The sequence below is a fragment of the Paroedura picta genome, chromosome 3 (assembly GCF_049243985.1).
Source record: "Paroedura picta isolate Pp20150507F chromosome 3, Ppicta_v3.0, whole genome shotgun sequence".
Classification (NCBI taxonomy): domain Eukaryota; kingdom Metazoa; phylum Chordata; class Lepidosauria; order Squamata; family Gekkonidae; genus Paroedura; species Paroedura picta.
The window spans coordinates 26,577,960-26,600,184 of NC_135371.1; the positions used below are offsets into that span (position 1 = coordinate 26,577,960).

The window sequence follows — 22,225 nt, forward strand, 5'->3', positions numbered from 1 at the left end:
CTTGCTACTAGTTGCCCAAATTAACTTACGTTAATAGGTACATTTCCAGGTAGTCCATACAGATGTGCCATCTCTTTGGCTTTAAAGAAGAAATGCCTAATTTTAGAGCTGATCCTACCTTTCTGTTTTGTTTTCTTATACCTATATTTTTGTTTTTGTTTTGACCAGTTTTACAGCCACCAGCTTTTTTTCATCAAAACTTTTGTAAGTAATTAAACAATAAAAAATCTAAGCATATAACAATAAAATGAGAGAGTGTTTTCTTTTCTGACTTCATTACACATTACCAAGCTCACAAGCTGATCAACATACATTCCTTAAACAGCATTTATGTTTGATCCTTATACGTGCACTGGCAAGTTGGTGGACCTCAACATTTTCCTTTTCCTCTCATATCATTTGATACTTACTGACTGATGACTTCTTAGCCAATGGGGTTAGACGTGTGTGTTAACCCCGGCTTAGAACAATACTGTACATGCAATTTTTTTTTTAGTATTTTTCCACTAAGTACCGTATTTGTCGGCGTACAAGGCGACTGGGCGTATAAGACGACCCCCCAACATTTCAACTCAAAATATTGAGTGAGCCCAGTGGCGGGGGGAGCCGCTCGCCGCCTGCCGCTCGCCGCTCGCCGCCCGCCGCCCGCGGCGCTGCTCACCCAGTGGGGGGGAGCCGCTCGCCGCCGCTCGCCGCTCGCCGCTCCCCGCCACCCGCCGCCGCTCGCCGCTCGCCGCCCGCCGGCGCAGCTCACCCAGTGGGGGGGAGCCGCTCACCGCCGCTCGCCGTTCCCCGCCACCCGCCGCCGCTCGCCGCTCGCCGCCCGCCGGCGCAGCTCACCCAGTGGGGGGGAGCCGCTCGCCGCTCGCCGCCCACCGCCGCTCGCCAGAAGAGCACCCGGCGTATAAGACGGCCCCCCCACTTGGAGGCATGTTTTTCAGAGGAAAAAAGCCGTCTTATACGCCGGCAAATACGGTATTTGTACAAGTACGATATTTAATTCAATTAGCTAACATGCTGAAAATCAAGTACTAAAGGACTACAAAACCAAGTTAGAAGTTAGGGGAAATCTACAATTTGCCATGTTATAACTTTACTTATAATTTATTAGGGTTTTGCTTTAAAAAAAATAAAAACCTAACTCCTCAGATTCTGCATCATCATTTAAAAGTACCTCATACATATAATTAAGTCGTGAAATGAGAAATGCTTTTTCTTTTCATGTTTTAATTATTCATCAGGTACTGTATTGTTTTATTGTATTAAATGTTTGGTATAGAAAAAAAGCTCATTCTTTAGAAATATAATTTGGTCCTCAACTCAGTTATGCTCTTTTTAAGAGCATCAAACGTGAATTTTCCTAGATCACTGCACACGATATTCTTCAGTGAAGAGAAAAGGCATTCTTTTGTAATTCAGTCTTGTGTTGTTTTCTTACAGTCAATAATTTAGGTGGCTCCAGAAAATAATGCATCATTCCAGTCAGTCGCTGATTCATATAGATTGAGTGGTGTTAGCCATTTTCTCCATATGGTTGGTATTTTGTGAGAAAATAAATACTGCCAGAGCTTAAACTTTGTCATGAAGAAAAGTTAACCTACAACAGCAGAATGGTTACTTGTATTTTAACCACGAGCCATGATAAACATTGTAATAAATACACTTGCTCCAACAACTATGTATTATTAGACAAATATAATTGAATAGCAGTATACGAAATCAAAATAGGATGCCAACACCTCAGGCAGAATGGCGCGACATTTAATTTATGTAATTAAATACAAGGGTGGGGTGGGGAAAGACAAAATAAATATTAAACTTTGGATTCAAATCTCTCAATGTGTATTTTTTCCTTTTCTAGTATAATGTTTAGCTCCCATCAGCATAAATGCCATAAGCCGAGGACAGTTTGTAGGCACTATTGACATGAACAGCACATAAATGGTTGTTCCAGCTATTTAAAACCTCATTTCCCAGTGCCATGGTCTCCAGCAGGGTCAGGCCCCTGATGCTTTTTGTAAAGTTAAACTACGAATTCTAAAATGGCACCATATACCTGTGATACTCTTGGTGACTTGGTCTCATCTAGTTTGGATCTCCATTACACAAAAAGTGGATGTGGATTCTGTACCTCTCCCTCATAATAGATCAGACGTCCTTCAAATCTGGTGTTTTGGTAATGTGGCCATCAGCTCATTGGTGTGTTACCTCACTAATAGGAAGTGAATGCAAATGTAGCTAAATCAATACATACATCTATTAGTTCTGTAAATCTAGTATTCGTACTTTCTGATTTTATGAATAATGGCACATAGTAATTTCATTAACCCTAGCAATGCTTTCCTCTTTTCAGCCTTTCAGCTTCCCAGAATCAAGAAAAATAATAGCTATCAGGAATGTTCAGATGCCAAACTACCTAGTTCCATGAGCAAATGAAAAGGTGGAAATTACTTCTTCCATCCCTATACACCATCAGAAACAGAAACCAGAGTTGTAATCCTGTAATCACTACCACCACAGTCCTTCATCTCTTACCAGAATTTGCTCTGACAAATGGCAACGGGGAAGCACTTTGTTTTACACAACTGAGGTGCCAGATCATTCCATGATACACAACCCACATATCAGTATTTCAGCATGATTCCCACTGCTATGACTAGAAGAACTTTGCCCACTGAGTTTCTATGAAGTTGCCACTATTAGAGACACAAAAGCAGAGCCAGTAAAAAAACAAAACAAAACAAAAAAACAGAGCCTGATTACAAAAGAATCTGTGGCCATTTGGTACCTTCCATGTGAATAGGGTTAGAACACTCATGAAAGTCAGTATGAGGTGCATTTGTAAGATTATAGGTAAAATCGCGAAAGCTATTTAACATGCATTATAAGTATCCATACAACCCTAAATTGCTAAATGACAGGGGTTGAGCAGCCTATTACAAATCACCTTCTAGTCTAAACAGAATAACTTGTATATTGCCCTCTGAAGTGTCATTACTGTGAAAAAGCAGGTGCTACACCTAAGCATGCATATGGACAACTGTTATAATATGAAAATTCATGTGCCATATGGTCAGGAAGATACAGCAGGTGAATACAGGGCCACTGAGATATGAGGCTTGGGAGGACTGTCTTATGAAAAGATTTCCATCACGAGGTCTGCAACCCACATTTTTAATGTGTGGCAGAAATCCTTGCGATGGGCTTATGTGAATTAGGGCCCATGATTAAACAACAGACTTCTCCTTTATTATAAGGAAGCAACCATCCTTTTAATCAGCAAACAATGAGACTTGGTTTGCATGTTACAGACCTGCAGCACACTTTGGATGAAGACAGGCTTCTGATCACAAGATACTTACTGGACACTGAAAGTACTTATCTTGACCAGGACCTGCTTTTAAAATATGAGATGCCTCCAATAGCTTTATCTGGCCTTCTGCTCCACAGAATTGGCTATAGGCCCATAGTGTCCTGAGTGGAGCCAACTGGTTATAACAATTCTTGTATTTATTGTATGCTGGTTTTATTTGAGGCGTGACTATTGATAAAGGCGGTAACGCCAAAACATGTCTGATCAGTGGAGGAGCTAGGGTTGGGCACTTTGGCATCCAAAGCAGCTGTTTGCACCCAAAGAAGCCAGTGCTGCTGTGCAGGGGGGGAGTGCGGGCACTGGCACACTAGCAGGTGCACCTCCCCCCCAAACCACGGTGCTGGCTGCTTCAGTCGCAAACAGTTGCTTCAGATGCCGAAGCGCCCAACCCTAGTGTAGACATTAGTCTACATCGGGGTAATCAAACTGCGGCCCTCCAAATGTCCATGGATTACAATTCCCATGAGCCCCTGCCAGCATTTTCTGGCAGGGGCTCATGGGAAATGTAGTCCATGAACATCTGGAGGGCTGCAGTTTGACTACCCCTGGTCTACATGTATGCATTGATTTTATTGAGGTTATTCTATAAGCCTTGGTTTTAACTTAAATATTAGTACTATATTTTTTTAAACTGTGTTCTACCCTAAAGGTAAAGGTAACGGTATTCCCTGTGCAAGCACCGGATCATGTCTGACCCTTGGGGTGATGCCCTCTATTTTCATGGCAGACTCAATACAGGGTGGTTTGCCAGTGCCTTCCCCAGTCATTACCATTTACCCCCCAGCAAGCTGGGTACTCATTTTACCGACCTCGGAAGGATGGAAGGCTGAGTTGACCTCAAGCCAGCTGCTGGGATCGAACTCCCAGCCTCATGGGCAGAGCTTTCAGACTGCATGTCTTCTGCCTTACCACTCTGCGCCACAAGAGGCTCTGTGTTCTACCCTACATAGGCTTAAGTCTAACAGTCTTTCCAAGTTTGTTTGTGTGGCAGGATGGAATACTGTGGCCTAACATAGGGGACACACACACATGTGAGTTTTGGCATCAAAGAGGCCACATCTTTATTAAATGCCAGCAGTGGAGCCCGCACAGCATGAGGCAGATCTGGATACAACTTAATATAGTTAGCAGACCGCAATGAACCCCAATCCCCTGGGAAGCGACAGGCAGTGGCGGAATTCCTCAGGTGCGAGCCTCTATTTGGTTCACTCCTGCCACCTGGATATGTGAGTTCCACAGCAGGGGTGGCACTGGAGCTCAACATCCACACAGTTTCTTATGAAGGCTCCCATGATGGGGTATGTAGACTTTGACTAACCCCCATGCCCAAGAAAGCGGCCAAGTACTGACGCACCATGCCTTATATGAGAATGAGTACCTCCCAGCTCTGCCATGTGCCGGCCACATCACTGATCTGCACTAAGGGCCAACATGCACCATATGTCTCCTCCTGTCAGCTCCAATGCCCACTTCTTACAGCCTCACTCCTCCACCACCACAATCTGGCAGTCAACAATGAGACAAGGGTACATTTGCAGAACACACTAGGCTCTATCTCAGCTTGTATCTTACTCGTCCTTCATTCAGTTCCAGGGAATTCCCTGTTCCCCCTCCTAGATCAGCATTTCAAGAAGCATTTGAGAGTGCAGTGGCAGGGTAGAAACAAGGATTCCCCACTGAGTTGAAAGAAATTCCTTTTGTCAGCAGAAACTTCCTGTGTTGCCTAGCCAATGAGATGTCTAGACAAACCCCAAGGTATTAACAACCAAATATATTCATTTCAGAAGTGGCAGACTTTCCAAGTTCAATTTTCTGCCTTAGTTTCTGTATCAAGGCATTTGAAATCTCCCATGTATACAAATTACATACTTTGCAAATGACAACATGCAGGCTTATTTTTGAAAGCCTCCTTTCTGATTTGGAAGGTCCATTGTGGGGAATTTTCAGACAAAGTATCCCTCCCATGGAACTGAGGTGATAAAGTAACTGTTTGAGAACGTCTGACTCTCAGAAATGCAAATATGAACCACTTCAAAGATGAAATCTCCTATCTGTTCATTTCAAGATAATTTTTACTGCCCCCTATTCTTACCCAAATGTACATTATCATTATTTATTTATTAGATTTCTTACCTACCGCTATCAGAGTTGACTTGCGATGGACTTACAATCAAGAATAAAACCCCAATACATAAAAACATAAAAACCATAAAACTGAATAACAACTTATTCCGGAGATGAGAAAAATAATAAAATCTCTACACTTCCCACGTCCCCCACCCTACTCCATCAATGCCTCGGGGCCCAAATCCCCAGGGGTGCCCATGGTTCTTAGTTGTGTACATATACAAAATAAAAAGGTTGCATATATACAAAATAATAAACTACTGTATACTTCCAGTACAGACATTTCCTGAGCTATTGTACTCTTCATATAGTGTCATAAATATAGTGTCATAAAATCTTCCTCACGACAGCAACAAAACCTGTTTCTATTCTTTTCATATCTATTCACCAATCAGTTTGGGGTGACTTAAAAAAAATTCTGGTCTCATGAAATGTACTACTATGGATAATGCACAGAATAAGAACCATTACTCAAAGTTATCAACTTGGGGAAAAATGAAACTCAATGAACAATGCATTCTCTGTTTCTTAGACTGCAATCCCAATGAATATAGTGGGATGCCCACTGAAATAAAGAGACACAGGATTGATCAGAAGAATATCTATAATGCAGCACTTACATTATTTTCCTTGTTGCTCCCGTAACATTTAACTGAATGTAAGCAAACTAATTGCATCCTCTGTGCTAGTCGTCTTATCTCCTTCTCAGTACCAAGTGCTCCTTGTTCCCAAGTTACTATCATGGCAGAAAACACATTACATAACACAGATCACTGCTTTCCTGACACTTAAAAATGAATCTGTAGTGCTACAGACTTCAGGAGATGATATATTCTGTTGCTAGCATGTAGTAACATGTATGTACACAGAACTGCATAAAAGACAGGTTTTAGTAGAAGACAGTGTGAGGAACTGTGACATATCCCGAGAAAATGTCTCCTGCAAAAGTACTGAAAGGGCATCTTGGTTAAGCAAGAATCTCTGTGTTGATTTTTTGTGAGACTATGTCAGATTAAACCCAGATTTGTGCTTCATAGCTTTAGGCTGATCCTACACTGACCGGATGGCCTTCATGGCCCCTTCCAACTCTATGATTCTATGAAATGAGGCTACCTATTATATTCTGAAATTAAATGAAATAGGGTACCTATTATACTGACAAAAGAAGAAAATTGTGTAAAACCCCATGTGATTATTTTCTCTGCAGGATCATGTTCTCCATAATGAATATTTTCTGCTGAAAGACTTGATATCAATAATAGGTTGGTACAGCAGTTACCAAACTTGAGAGAGCTGCATTGTTTTTATGAAACTGGGAGGGAACTTGACATTCATTTCCTTTTCAAGAGGTCTTTGGCAACAAAGTGGCAGCAGTTACAACAAATTAACACCATACAATAAAAACGCCATAAACATGGAGCACAGATAATAAATCCAAGCAAGTCTACAAATCTCACAGATAAAAATGAGTAACAGCTACTGTCTCTTAAAAATCCATTTTCTCAAACATTCTCATTACTTCGACACATTTTTGCCTCTAAATTTAAAATACAAATTAAGTGAATTTTATATGAACAGCATAACATTATGTCTTTGCTTCCGAATTCCCCACATGCACCCTTTCTCCATTCTACCTTATGCAAGAAGGGAAACTTTTATGGTGACATTTGGGGATCTTTTTACAGTCAGTTAATATAGTGATATTTAGTGGTATTTAGCTAAACAAAAGTAATACTCCTGAACTGACAGACCAAAAATACCACAGAAATTAATGGCAACTCTCGCTCAATTACTTATTAGGCTGGCTGCATTAATTTCCTGCATATGATCTGCTTCTAATTCTGCTTGGATGTGGAATCTGCAGACAAGAGGCACTAAAATACATTTTAACGTTTGTAGCACTCTGTTTTATAGAGAAAATGTAAGAGAAGGAAGCAAGTTTGAGGAGATACAATTCAACTTGATAAATTTTTGGATAAATTAACTAATGGGGGGAAATTATTATTGGCTACTTGAAAGGTAGTTCTTCAAAATCCACAGGTTTTACTTAGAAGTAAAAAAATTTAAAAAAACTTCCCATCATTTTTTAATTTGTCTGGCAATCTGTTAATCTATGAGGATAACAACACTGAAACAAAAAGGTAAAACAGATGAGTGACCTGGAAGTTTAAATATAGCACAAAACATTCCTTCGAAATGTGCACTGATAATATAGTAATCACAATAACAAATCTCTACATTTAAAAAACTTTAGGAGAATAAAATCAGGGACACTATACGTCTAAACATGACGACAACAGTTTGCATATTTTAAGAATAATCACTTCAAAGATATTTCTTAGACCTGAAGGGAGGTAAAGAGAAAACCATCAATTACAAACTATCTCCAGCTGTTAAATGTTGTCACTTGGTCCTTTTTTTTTTAAAACAACAGCAGCAAAAAAGTTCCAAATCTGTTTCCTTAAACCAAGGAAATGTGGAAAAAGGCCATCCTGCCAGTGGAAACATTCAAAAGCAGAAAGCTCATGCTCTGGTTTCTTGCCGAGGCAGCAAACTTTTCTAAAAGGGAAGTTACTGCCAACTCAAATACTGTTTGCTTTCACACCCAAGAACAAACTGTGGGCCTGGCGAAGGTTTCCTGAGGGCTCAGTGCAGCTGGAGCATGCTGAATAAAGGTAACCAATGTCAGAGCTACTGTAAACTTGTTCTCGTTTTTCTATCAGCAAGTGAGCATCAGTGGAAACAAGAGTATTATTCTCAGAAGCCCTCACAGAGTTAATCTTCCTTTTCTTTTTTCTTCCCCTAAATCAAAGCCGAACAAGGAACAGCCATAGGAGATGACCATCACATATTCCTTCTTCATTTAAACCGCACAGGCAGCTCTCATTTGTCTCTCTAGCAGTCGTGACATTTAGGTGTGCGACAGACAGGGTTACTACATCCCCAAAGCAGGAAATGCAAAGGGACGGTATCTTTGCAACCTTACACATTAAAGCCAGAAAACTGGCCAAAACAAACGTAATTACTGTGAAGGGCTCAGCTTGCTAAAAAACCAGAGCTGGCTTGATTTCCCATGGCCACTATTTTATATGGCATATAGTCAACCAGAGTTAGAGTAAGGAATTTTTTTAATTACCGGATTGGGGGGGGGGGGAGAGAATTATATTTACCCTAATGGCAATGCAATCCTAACAGAGTTACACCTTTCTAAGCCCACTGACTTTAATGGACTTGGATGTGTTATCTCCCTGTTTAGGATTGCACTGTTAGGCTCTTATTGTAAGTAAAATGGAAACCATCCCACAGAGTAAAAAAAAAAAAAATTGAAAACCATTCTATCAGAACGAACACCACAGAAAAAGGAAATATCGTATTTCGGATATAATGGGAACATTGTGCCTGAAAAACAAAATTAAGATATGAAATTCTCCTGGAAAAAAAAAAGAATTTTGTTTTGCTATAAAAGAGGCATTTGGAAATCACATTGCAATAGCAATCTAACATAATAGTAGCCTCTATCAATTTGCTCTGAAATCAATATTATGAAATACAATGTAGCCAGGAATGAATGAAAGATCCTACATCTAACCGGGGGGGGGGGGGGGGAGGATGTTATCAAATCCTGACTTCTCTTTTTTAGCCAGCTGGCACAATCAGAATCAAACACAGTTAATCATTTTAAGGAAAAATCCTTTTCAAAGTAGAAAATCACACTGTTTATTCCAAAACTCCTACTCAATACCATTTATTGTGTGCCTAGCACAACATACTAAAATGGCATGAGACTAAAAAGGCATATATGTTTACAAAGGAAGCCATACTTTCAGCTATAAGGAATTCCAATCTGTATATGACTAGCCCTACTATACACTTAAACAAGTTTTTTTTAACATTTACACTGCCACCTAGACTCATTACGTATACTCAAGCAGAGCCTTGACATGTTAGCAGCCTACTGGCTTCCAAATGCTATTAAAGTAATTTTTCAAAGTTACAGTTTACATAACCAGATTAAAGCATGTCAAACTAAGTGTTTAGAAGCAATCATCTTTCCTTCTGAATCACAAAGAACGGTGGGGGGGATTCCCTATAATTCCTTTAAGACTAGAGTCATTCAGCAATAACATCTCCAGTGCTTCTCTAATGACGATACTGTGTTGTTTATTTCTTTCATCACTTCCTACCTTGTCTGGTTGCTGGTTAAAACCAACCAGGAAGCCACAGAAACACACTTCAGTCTCTTGCTTTTTCAGGCCGCAATTCTCCAATGTTAAGTTGCTGCCAACGTCCTTGCAAAGCCAACGGAAAACAGGCCACAAGGTTCAAGTTAACTGCAGAGTGTTACTACATTGAACATCTGGTCATGAATGAATGGATTGCCCACTAACTCTCTGCATTGGGCTGCTGATGAAAAATTCAACATTTTCCTTGTTGGCACAGTTGTTTTGGAGAATTCTCTAGAGCTTCCTGAATTATATGAAGAAAATTTCACTGCAGCAATCTATATCTGTGAGAACAGCTGGTGTTGAAAGGGATCTGCTGCTCTCTGCGTGCTGGGGGACCTCATGTTGGATCATGATACTTTCGCTACATTTGTCCTTGAAAACTTAGCCCTACCTTTGTGGCAGCAGTTAAGTAAGTGACAGTATCACTTCTTTACAGTTGCCCTTGGCGCAGCAGGACAGGAGAATAAACATCGGAACAGAAAAATATTGTCCCGATGACAGCCAATCAGCATGAAGCAAGGCCCTGCATAGTAAGATTTATGTGTGGTAAAATTAAGGTAAACATTGCTCTACAATAAGCAGAATGATTCAGGTCAAAACTCTCAGGCATGTTTTTCTCAGAACTCTTTCCTTGACAGCAGTTCCACTACCAAACCCCAGTAATCTTAATTCTGATGAGTGAAAAGTAGCCTGTCGTTTAATAGTGCAGAATCAGGATTAAAATACTGGAGCGCTTTGCTGAACATCAGTGTCTTGAACACAATCAATATCTGTATTACATGATACGCTTTATTAAGCTAAATCACTCCAAACATTTGAAAGCAATACCATTGTTAATTTCAGCCAGGAAAAATAATAGCCCACAAAAATGTAAAATATTTTAAAGAAATTACCTTGTTGATAGTGTAATAATAATAAGCCCATGTACTGCTTGCTCTTTTTTTTTTTTTTTAAAGGAAGTGGTAAACTTAAGTCATGCTAAATTTAGGCTATTATCTATGCAGCATAAATTTCACTTCTGTGTATAAATGCTAACTTGCATATTTCTCCATGGTAACTAAACTATGATTAAAACAACAGTGAAACCAGCCTTCAAAACCACCTGTTTAACTAGGAACAATCTAATTTACAAAAATACTTAAAACTTCAGACATGTCATGGGAATCCAGATCACGTTTTTCCTAGTTGAAGGCTCCCTTTCCATGATCATATAATTGTAAAATACTTGGCTTTGGTTGGTAATCATTCTTCTTTTTAAATAGTGTAATTTCTCCATGCATTGTTCAGCCTAACACAAGTGGTATTTAAGATTATAAAGAATAAGACTCTAATAACCCTTTCCAAAAAGGAAGTTATTTTTCTCTTTTGAAAGGATTAATTTACCTAGAAAGTATCTTTTTTCCCCTAACAAAATGGCACAAATGAATGAAATGAGAAAATCTGAAACTAAAATTCTCATTAGATATGGTAAGACACCTTCAAACCCTATCTTTCTCTTGAGATATCTTTGCAATTTACTAATAAAGAAATGGACTGTTTTTATGAGTCAAATTAAAGAAATAATTAGAATATACCCCAAGATATGAAAAATGTAGGTCCAGGCAGTATTTCATTTAATTATAAAGCATAAAAATAGATTTAAATATGAATAACCTTAACCACAGAATTAAATAATAATTTAAATGTGAAAACCCTTTTAAGTAGAAATATACTCATAATGTGTCATATATGGCATGAAACATATCAGTCACATTTATGGCACCTAACTCTGGAGATCTGTAATAAAATGTTGCTAAAATTTAATACTTTATCCCCATCCTTTGTTCATTTGTACATCATATCATATTACATCTAAGTACAAATGGCTAAGCCTTGTGTTCTCCTGACTCTACGGATGTACAGCAGAGGTCTTGATCTGTGATTCTCTACCTAAGCCATGGCTTATGCTGTTGTGGCTTACCATTTGTGAAATTTACCTCCTGCATCTATTAAGCTGGCACATATTTTTCAAATGCAGTTTTCCATATCTGTTGAAGACATTTTTGTATTTCCAGATGATTTATATAGGTTTTTTCCCCTTTATCCTTTTCTTTATAGTGTGCTTCTGTGGCTTATTTTAATTTTAGTTTATACTCCAATGTAAAAATTTTTGTTGTGCCTGGATCCAGATCTAGCCAAGAGCCAAGAGCCATCACCTTCTTACTGATGGGGGGACATGGCAAACAATAGTATCTGCCACTGTCTCCCCCATTGGATCACTAGACCCTCCTCCAAGGGCATTTGTATCCAATTTACTTTTTTATTAATTGAGGTGCTTTGAGCCAACTGGGAGAGGGGAGAAAGAATAAATAGTAAGAAACAAACATAGTGCAATATGGGTCAATTTACTGAATAAACATAAGCAACAAACAACAACATAGTATTTTACAATATTTTTACAACTAATCGACTGGCTGTCCCTGGCCCCGAAGAAGTGTGACTGGCCTCAACCAGGGCTACAGCCTTCTCGGCCCTGGCCCCTGCCTGGTGGAATGAGCTCCTGGAGAACATCAGGGCCCTGACTATGCTGACAGAGTTCTGGAGGGCCTGCAAGATGGAGCTCTTCCATCAAGCATATGGTTGAGGCCAGTATGACCGGAAGAGGAGAATGATATATGGACCTCCCCTACCAATTGGGGGTCTCCTCCTACATCCTCCCTCTCAAGGATGTTGATTGAGGCTTCAGTGGACTAGGCGGCTGGTAGGAGATGTGGCCTATGGGCAAGAATCGGGCCAAGAGGCTGGTGTTCCCCGCATGAGAGTTCTATCGGCACAGTTGCCTATGCACATGGGGTGGGCAGGGTTTCATTAGGTCTCATCCTGGCGAGCCCTGTTTAAGGGTTGTATGCCAGCTCCCAACCTCTTCCTTCTATGGTCAGCTGCAGTGGCGATTGTTGTGCATAGGGGCAGAACTTTTTGGAGGGAGACTGAAGCCTGCACATAGGTCTCCCCCAGCAAGGGGCCCTCTGTAAGAGGCTGTGTGAATGTGGGCCTCAGTGGCCAGTGGCTCGCATTTCCAGGTGGCAGGGGGAAACAAGTAGAGGCCAATGTCCATGGGTTCCTCTTTAGCCTGCCACCCCGCAATGTGCCAGCAGGCAGGTCAGAGCTGGAATTCAGGTGAAGAGGAAGTAGCTTGATGGCTCCTGTGGCAGCCTCTGGACAGGGGCTTCCTCATAGGCAGCTGGCTATGAGATGGCAGGAGCCACCCATGCCAATGATCCTTGCTATTACCAATAAAGTTGTGGCCTATTTATCGCCAAAGATTGTGTGTGGTGTCATCCTTTAGACCTCCAGCCATGTCCACTTGACATGCAATGAGAACCTGCCCACAATCATTTTTTTCTTGATAAACTGAAAATTCATAGGACAAGCATCCCACTGTCTTGGCACAAAAACACATGTCTAAATACTTAAAATGTCTTTATGCTTAATTAATACAGTTTATTGGTGTATGTTTCTCTTTACCTTACACAGAATTAGCCCAGAATTCATTTTAGACTACCGTATTAATTTGCTATGTTAGACTCCTGGATTTTTTTAATGGTATAATCATGTTATGGTGCAACAGTAGGTTAATACATACCTGACTACAGGACTGTCTTACACTGAATGTTACTGTGTATAATATAACCATGTTAATATTTAAATATATAATTATTCATTTATCGGTTATCAGTGGTCTAAAGTTGCTTTTCAGACTTAAACCAAACTATATTTTTGTTACCTGTACAGTCTTAGAGCATACTCATTAAACTATCCTGCTCAAATGCCAATGAAATGAATGAGAGTTCAGCAGTAGAATAGTACTTTGTGCAGCTCCCATTTGTTCCATTATAGTTTAATACAGGAGAACTTCCCAGTAGACTGTGCCCTTAGCCATTATAGTTCAATTCCCAGATTCCCCCTTGCAACTGGCATAAGCACATTCAGAAATCAATCACTTGGGAAGCAGATGTAACCCTGTTACACTAATTAAACTTTGTTTTGCATCAGAGTCCTGCATTTGCGGTGTGTGTACAGTATGTAAATTATACAAATTACAAGAAAAGTTGATTAGCGTAATTCAAATCTCAGTGCAGTTACTAAATTTAACAATGAATACAAATTATACTCAATCAGTTCATTGCTGCAGGGTAACTGCACAATGTGCATCACCACATTCAAAGAAGCACAAGCGAAAAACTAAAGAAGATATGTGATAAATGAATTAGTGATCATTTACCCACCAAAAGAATTTTGAAAGTATATTCAGGAAGATCATTCTCTCTTGGTTGTTATGGAACTTCTTGCATCTGCCCACTGCAATAAATCTTGAATTTTAAACTAGCCACTCTGTACCTACTCATACTAACACAATATTCATATAGTAGTGCGGAAATTTCAAAGTCCGTAAGCCTTCTGGCCCCCAGAAAAAGTTATTTTCAAAGGAGAAAGATATTATTTAAAGGAGACTATCCATGTAAAAGATGAGCATTTATCACAAATTACTGATGTGGGGACATTAAAAATAATGCCTTTTGTCTTTAAGCACTGCTGGTGAGCTGAAGAAAACAGGGCTAGTGTCATAAAGAATAAAAACTGTGGTCCAGTACATTTCTATTCCTTTCCCAGACAAAAACACAATGTCAGAATTTCAGCTTTTCTTAAAAACTAGGGGAAGTGTAGCTGCATGAAGCCTAAGTTGTAAGCAACCATGAAATCTCAGACCATTCAAATTCTGTACTGCTCACGTGACACAAAACCTATGATGGCAATCTTAATGTTCAGGAAGAGAAAGATCTTTCCCAACCTCTACTATCTGAGATCCTTTAGCATGCCGATGCCAAGAACCGAACAAAAACTGTGCTGCCTATAGAAGGAGAAACTGAATAGCTGAGGATTTGAGTTCACTGACATGTGTCCTAGGGACTCAGCACTCTTCTGTCACATCACCATGTTTGTTCATTAAGGCTGTGTATTCAGTGTTATAACCAGGATTGCCAAGTCCAGTTTGGGCAAAACGTGGATATTTGGAGCTTGAGGAAGGCAGGGTTTGGGGAAGGGAGGGACTTCAATGGGGCATAAAGTCATAAAGTCTGCTTTCCAGAGTGACCATTTTCTCCAGGTGAACGGATCTATGGCATCTGGAAATCAGTTGTAATCGCAGGAGATTTCCAGTTACCACCCAAACTGGAGGCTAGAAACCCTAGCCACGATGGAAACCTGGCTTTCCTGCAACCACCACCGTAGCCATTTCCTCACACTGTTCCTTCCCCTACAGAATATTTCTGTGTAAGAGACAGTCAGAACAATCTCAAGTGGAACTACACCTTCTTACGTACATTGTAGAATCACAGAATCACAGAATCACAGAGTTGGAAAGGGCCATACAGGCCATCTAGTCCAACCCCCTGCTCAACGCAGGATCAGCCCAAAGCATCCTAAAGCATCCAAGAAAAGTGTGTATCCAACCTTTGCTTGAAGACTGGCAGTGACTACTCATTGTAGTCAATGAGTTTAGAATATAACTCTGTTTAGGATTGTAGTGTGTTTCACAGATGTCAAGAATGTATTGTTATTGTTGTTGTCAGAATCTTTTTTCTTTTCTTTAGCACTTTCTCACCCTATTTAAATTTGGCCATCAATTTTGTACACAATAAAAGCACCAGCTAGTTTGTCATGCTGCTGTGAGTAACTGTGTCACCCACAACAAGAGCCTCTGACTGTCGTGTTCAGATATTTCATTTCTATTTCACATCATTCAATTAAGGGTGTGTGTGGTTTTTTGCTGTATAAAAAAAGCTTTTAACAACCACATCTGGTCTTTAATAAATCACTGCACTTTGTCTTCCTGCCAAAACTCCTCCTTTATCTAACTTACATCTTCACGAGGAGATAGGAAATCGCACATTACAGTGGTGACAAACAATTGTAATTATGTCATTAGTCGCCATTTAGACGACAAAGGTTCTCAAAACGGAAATGTAACGAACAATAAGAAATATAGGATAATACATTGATCACAGTTCTAATCCACGTTTTACTTCACAAGTGTAAAAAGCTGGCATAATTCATGAGCACAGCAGGCAGTAATAGTATGCCACTTTATGAACTATGCAGCTATTTTATTCCCCCTATCTACTTAAAAATAAAAAAGCTTTTAATAGCTTGATTTAGACATAAAAGTTATTTATGATGCTTCGCTGATTATAATATTTACTTCTAGAACTTTCTATAGGAGCTTTTTTTTTTTCCACTGAGAGACGAATACAAACTATATAATAAAAGACATCTTAGTAAAGAACATTTCTACTGCTAAAAAGAAGTGCAGGAGGAATGTCAAGATGGCCAAAGAATTCAAAAATGCCATAAGCTAGAATGGAGGTTTGGTTTTCCATGTAGGGCAGTAGTGCTCATGAATCTGAGCATTTGGTTGTCTCTGAACAGGTCACCTTACCTCAGATCAGAACAGGTTCTTTGGGGCTGCCTTTACCAGCCAGAGCGACTATGAATCCAACTTACTACTGAATTTTGTAACCTGCCTCGAGCCTTCGGGGGGAGGCGGGTAATTAACAACAACAACAACAACAACAACTTAAATGCAGAAAAATCTACTTTATCAAATAAAGGACAATACAGATTGTTGTTGTTAGGTGCGAAATCGTGTTCGACCCATCGCGACACCATGGACAATGATCCTCCAGGCCTTCCTGTCTTCTACCAATACAGACACAAACAAATAAAATGACGCTGACTCAACATAACTTCGGCTTTGAGGGCTGGCGCAGACATCAATGCTTCTTCTGTGAACCACTGAAAAGACCTTTCTAGTAACGATTTTTAAATGCCACGTGTTATCCAAGCATATGCAAATAGGCACGCCACCATTATTATATTCCTGGCAGGCCTGGCAATTCAAGTCAGCACCTACAAAGCCAAGTCAAATCAGTGGTTCTATGAAGGTCAAACTCATAACAGCAAACAGAAAATCAATTACCACCAAGACACAGTCCAAGTTCATTTTCAAAAATACTTGGTGTATACTGAATTTGTGCCTAACATTAAACATTGCTTGCCAACTGCATCTGTTTGGCTGGCACGAGACAATCTTATTTTGGAAGTCAGTCTTGCAATTCTGATAACAGGCAATGAATTCTGAAATTAATGACATTTCCCTTCCCATCAAAATCCTCTCCCTGTTCCATCCAATAGCCACTGCTGAAGGGAACCCTCCAAATCAACAGGAGAAGAGAGAACTATTATGAGTAATTTTTCTCCTTCTACAAGCTCGATCTATGCAAGAGTAAAGGACGTGACTCCACCAATGATGTGTGAAAAGAATCTTGGGTTCACAGATTCAGCTCCAACAATTAGGAAGATGACATTTAAGGGTGAGCACAGAACATTATGTTAAGGAGTAGCTCAATGATAAAGACTGAAGAAATATAAAGTAAACAGCTACAACACCAGTAAATTAACAGAACAAGAGTTGAAGACAACAGTAATCTCAAGAGAGAAATGGATGAAGTTTGGTGAAAATATGAGGCCCTGAGCAGTACAAGAGTAAATGTGTCTAGAGAAGATGGGCACTGTTCCCTCTAAGTTATGTGTGTGCATGGCTGCTGATTAACGCAGAAAGCCCTGCTCAGCAGAATCTGGAACAACATGGGGTCTTGTACTCCCCATTGTGCATTTCAAAATTACAAAAGTTATATTGTGCTCGGGGTGTAACTTGCTCTGCACAGTAGGGGGAAAACTTAGAGCAGTGGTTCTCAACCTTATCAGTGCCACGACTCCAACTTTGCTGGTGGCGACCGCGTGCGCGCGGTCGATCAGTGTGTGCGTCCGCAGGTGCACAATAAAAAAGGCAGCATGGAGGTAGCCAGTGCCATGGCTCCATCACCCGCTGCTGCCACAGCAGCCAGCAACCTGCCGACCCCAGGGAAGGGGACAGGCGACCCTAAATGGGGTTGCGACTCCAAGGTTAAGAACCACTGACTTAGAGGGAACACTGAAAACATGTACCAAATTAATATAGGTTGGATCAAATGGGATGGTTAAAGGGTCCAAACTAAAATTTTCTGCTTATGCAAGACCCTTTTTGCAGTGAAACTTAACTTTCCTGCCTCCCCTGTCTCACTGCAGCCCAAGGATCTCCTTGAAATGCAGCTCCTGGAGGACAGGGGATCCTTAGGAGAGAAAGATTGATGGAAATTATTTCTTCCCTCCAGTTAGTGGAAAATATAGTCCAGATCCAACCTCAGAGGTACAGTTTCAATCAGTCATAAAAACATCAACATTTTCTATTCCATAAGAAAATTAAAATGCTTGTAAAAAGAGCTGAGTTACACAAGAGACTAGATCAATATGCAGTTATGCACATTTTCAGCAGCTGAAAAACTACAGAGTGAGTGCTCAGTGCTGTGAATAACAAACTTAGAATATCTGTTTTACTCTGTATCAACCAATGGGAAACCATGAGAAATCTGACAAGACATTCCCTTAGACCAGCTTTTCTCAACTTTTTTACCATAGAGAAACCCCTGAAATAGTCTTCAGACTTTGAAAACCCCCAGAAGTGGTACAATCATGCAGAATATCGTTGGGAAGTATACCTGTGTACATACCAACCAAGGCCCCTTCCCTTCTCACCCAATCTAGGCCCATCACTGGCCATTTTGGGAGGAGAGGGCAGGGCAACATGACCATATCTTATCCATTTGGTGACTCCTAATAATTGTGAATGAGCCTCTTGTGGCGCAGGGTGGTAAGGCAGCAGAAATGCTGTCTGAAGCTGTCTGTCCATGAGGTTGGGAGTTCGATCCCAGCAGCCGGCTCAAGGTTGACTCAGCCTTCCATCCTTCCGAGGTCGGTCAAATGAGTACCCAGCTTGCTGTTGGGGGGTAAATGGTAATGACTGGGGAAGGCACTGGCAAACCACCCCGTATAGAGTCTGCCATGAATACGCTAGAGGGCGTCACTCCAAGGGTCAGACATGACTCGGTGCTTGCACAGGGGATACCTTTACCTTTTTAATAATTGTGAAACAACCTTGGGGGACAAATGGTCTGGCCTATCCAGGGCCAATCAGGGTGCAGCCAGCTGTACCCTGATTGGCCCTGCCCCTACAGCTCCTACCCTCCCTGTCTGAGTTGGAATAGGGCCAATCAGGGTGCAGCCAATCAGGGCCCTGCCCTTACAGCTCCCACCCTCCCTCACCAAGCCCTCACCCCTTGCCTCACAGACGTGCCTGGCTCTTAGAGCCACGCACTTCTGTCACTCCGCCACTCTACTTGCAGGGCTCCAGGTAAGAGGCCCGAATGCGGGGAGGGGGCACTTCCCAAAGTCCTCGCACAGGCCCCGGGTGTGCTTTCCAGCCCCCTGGGAGCCCGTCTGGCAGTGGGGTGGGGGGGTGGGGAGAGGGAGCGCTTCCCAAGGGCCTGGAAAGCACACCCGGGGCCTTGCAGAGACCACGGGTGTGCTATCCAGGCCCCCAGGAAGCGCTCCCTCAGTGCTTCCCGGCAGCCTGGAAAGCCACTGGGAGGCTGACGGGGAGGACCCTGTCAAAGCCATTTGGGAAATCCCTCCAAGTCTGCCAAAGAAACCCATCGTTTAACAAAACCCTAGTTGAGAAAGCCTGCCTTAGGCAGAAGACATCCAAGAAAAATACTACAGTTCCCATTCATTTAGAAATCCACATTACGCATGTCTACTCTCAGCACTTGCAATCACCTTGCTCAACACCAGAACATATGAGACAGGTTGATAATTACTGAGCTCTCCTGCAACAGGCTCCTTTGCTGACAACTGCCTACTTTGCAAAGCCCACTATGCTGCTGCCATGTGCAAAGTCTTAATATCCACTTCATGGTGGCCACTGAATCCCATTCATTCTTGTCACAACTACCCATAGCAACCTTTAAAATATATATTACAAAAGGGGAAAGGTGGGATAAAAATTAATTAAATAAATAAATGGTAAAATTCATGCATCACTTTCATAGAGTTTTCAAAGCATGCCAGTCATTATGTCAGGATTTACTGGTCTGACCCCTGAGAATATAGAGTTAAAAAGATGTCAGAAGCTCCTGTCACGCATCTCAATTAATACAGAATATATTGAAGGACTTTTTAGATTAATCAGGTAATTTTTGTGTCATAAAATCACTTCTCAAATTTTTAAAACACTGTATATGTGTGTTAATGGATACAGAAAAGTAGTTGAAGTTCTGATAGTATATTTTTAAATCTGTTCTGTGCACATCAAGTGCTCAGACTCAATAAAGTAAGACTTGACCAGGTTTCTAAAAATACTGTAGAAAGCCATTAAGTATAAAAGGGAAACATAATTGTTGACTTTAAATACGCAGGCAAAAAAATCATAGTAAATAACAATAATTTACTTGGAATATTGCGCCATACAGCGTTTCACAGAAATCCAGCATACAATTTTAAAGAAAGTGCTGGCAAATTAATTGTATACTTTCACCTTTTATGCTCAAGTCACATAGAAAAAGAATAACATTTTACCACACATTGAGTTCTGTACCATACACTGAATACGGGTTTGAAGGGAACGTAATCAATAGTATCAATTGAATCTGATATTAGATTAAAGTGCAGACAGAAGGATAAAAGAGGTTTGTAACTCTAAGAGTCTTGCCATTTTGACCTGACGGCTGTCAATGTGGTACTTTACCTCCAACAGTGAGGTGTGTCTCACAGACGCACAAGTCGATATTCTCTTGTGAATATGGGCGGATCCACACAACCATCATTTTCCCAATGTGCTATTACTTGGCATTCTGATGAGAGCATGCAGTTCTTGCATGCCGAGGGTGGAGGCCATTTATGCATTTAATGGCTTTGGTGGAAGGACCAATGTGCATATTGTAGGGCTGTGCTCCACAGACACAGAGACACTACCACTATCATCTCTAACTCATGTTTTTCAAATAGGTAACAAGATAAGATATACTTGATAACAAAGCAACCATGAACTTTTGAAAAATCTCCAAAAGCATACTGGGATGGGGAGTGATAATGGTCTTAAAGGTGCTACTGGTCTCTGATTTTATTGTGCCACTTCAGACCAACACGACTACCCATTTGAATCTAATCTTAGCTACTTAGTACCCCATATGAATGGATACGTCAGCCATTTCTAACGATAGCCATGTTTCCAACTATTTAAAAGCAACAAAAGGAACAAACCTGAATAGCCTCACTCTTTTGTCACTGATTGTCACTGTGCCATGTTTCAGGAAGAGTTACCTGTCAAAATAAGGGGAGAAGAAGTCATATTAGTTTAAATGTTAATACTAGCCAATGGAATTTTTTTCCCTTTAACGTGCAGACTGAATTGATTAAATCTCATGTATGTTCTTTGGAGTGTAAATGTTCTTTTCTCTTCCAGTGTTCTGAGGAGAAATTAATACCCCTTATAACTTGGATCTCTCTCTTGGTAGGCACCACCCCTGACAAATGACTATTTGTAGTTTCACCAAAAAAACAAATCATGCATCTAATACAGCTTTTAAGTAACTGAAATAAAGTCATCCCTTGCTACCCGATCATCTTAAATGTTACTGTGACATTTGAATATCTATGCCAAAACCAACAGAACCAGATCCGTTATGCAATTATCTTTTCAACTTTTACCTCCTTTTTTTTAATGAAAAAATTAAAAGATGCCAAGAATCGTCTACGGAGGTTACACTCCACACTTGCAAGGAGGGAAAAGCTAAATAAGCACATAGGCTATTATTTTGGCAATCCAGTTTTAAGTGTCTGTGCATGGCTAAATAGCAGTATGAGACCACAACACATCCTTTCTTGGCAGAGTTTTAGATACAGTGCCTAATTACCAACTTCGTGTCATAAACAACTACAGAAAAAATTGCACAAGCATTTTCAATTATCTTTGGTGCACTTTGGTAGTGCTGTTTAATGTGCAATGGGAAAGGATCGGAGTCATCTAAATGTTCCTGCAAGAATTATCTGTCTCACTACAATTCAAATGCTTTGTTGCTGGCTTTCTACTGCAGACTGTGTACATCCCATTCTTTATGCTATCCAGTGATTTAAGGGCCTCCTTTGAAGACCTCAGCTTGATCACTGTCCTTTTCTTCCTGTCAGGAAAGGGAGCAGTCAAGCAGCGATCCTGCTTTCTTTCCTTCCCTAAAACTGCATTAGACATTATTAGAGCGGCTCCTAGCCGTGTGTAGTTAAGAGCCTGGCAGTGTCCCCATTACAAAGCCATTTTTCTTATAAAGGATTTTGTAAATTGGCTATGTTAATAACGACATACACAGGCTGTTTTAATTTATTTTACATCCCTAAAAGAATTAAACCTTTCCCCCCCTACCAAAACAACAAACAGAAAGAGGTAAAAAAGACAGCAAAGAAAAACAACTTAGATAGAAATTAGTTTATCTGAGAGGGCTTTTTGTATGTTTGCTGGGTTAGACAAGGGTTTTTT

The 22,225-nt window shown here is 40.5% G+C and overlaps 1 protein-coding gene across 15 annotated transcripts in view; it reads right to left on the reverse strand.

Annotated features, from left to right (window-relative positions):
* The window catches only part of FOXP1 (forkhead box P1), a 613,965-nt gene that overhangs the window by 411,508 nt on the left and 180,232 nt on the right, over nt 1-22,225 (reverse strand). For 12 of the 15 annotated variants that reach the window (XR_013228958.1, XM_077325165.1, XM_077325160.1 and 9 more), the window contains one exon: nt 20,959-21,018. The exons of the other annotated variants lie outside the window; for them this stretch is intronic. The gene's annotated coding sequence lies outside the window, so the exon portion shown is untranslated. The remainder of the gene's footprint in view (nt 1-20,958; nt 21,019-22,225) is intronic. 15 annotated transcript variants of the gene reach the window in all.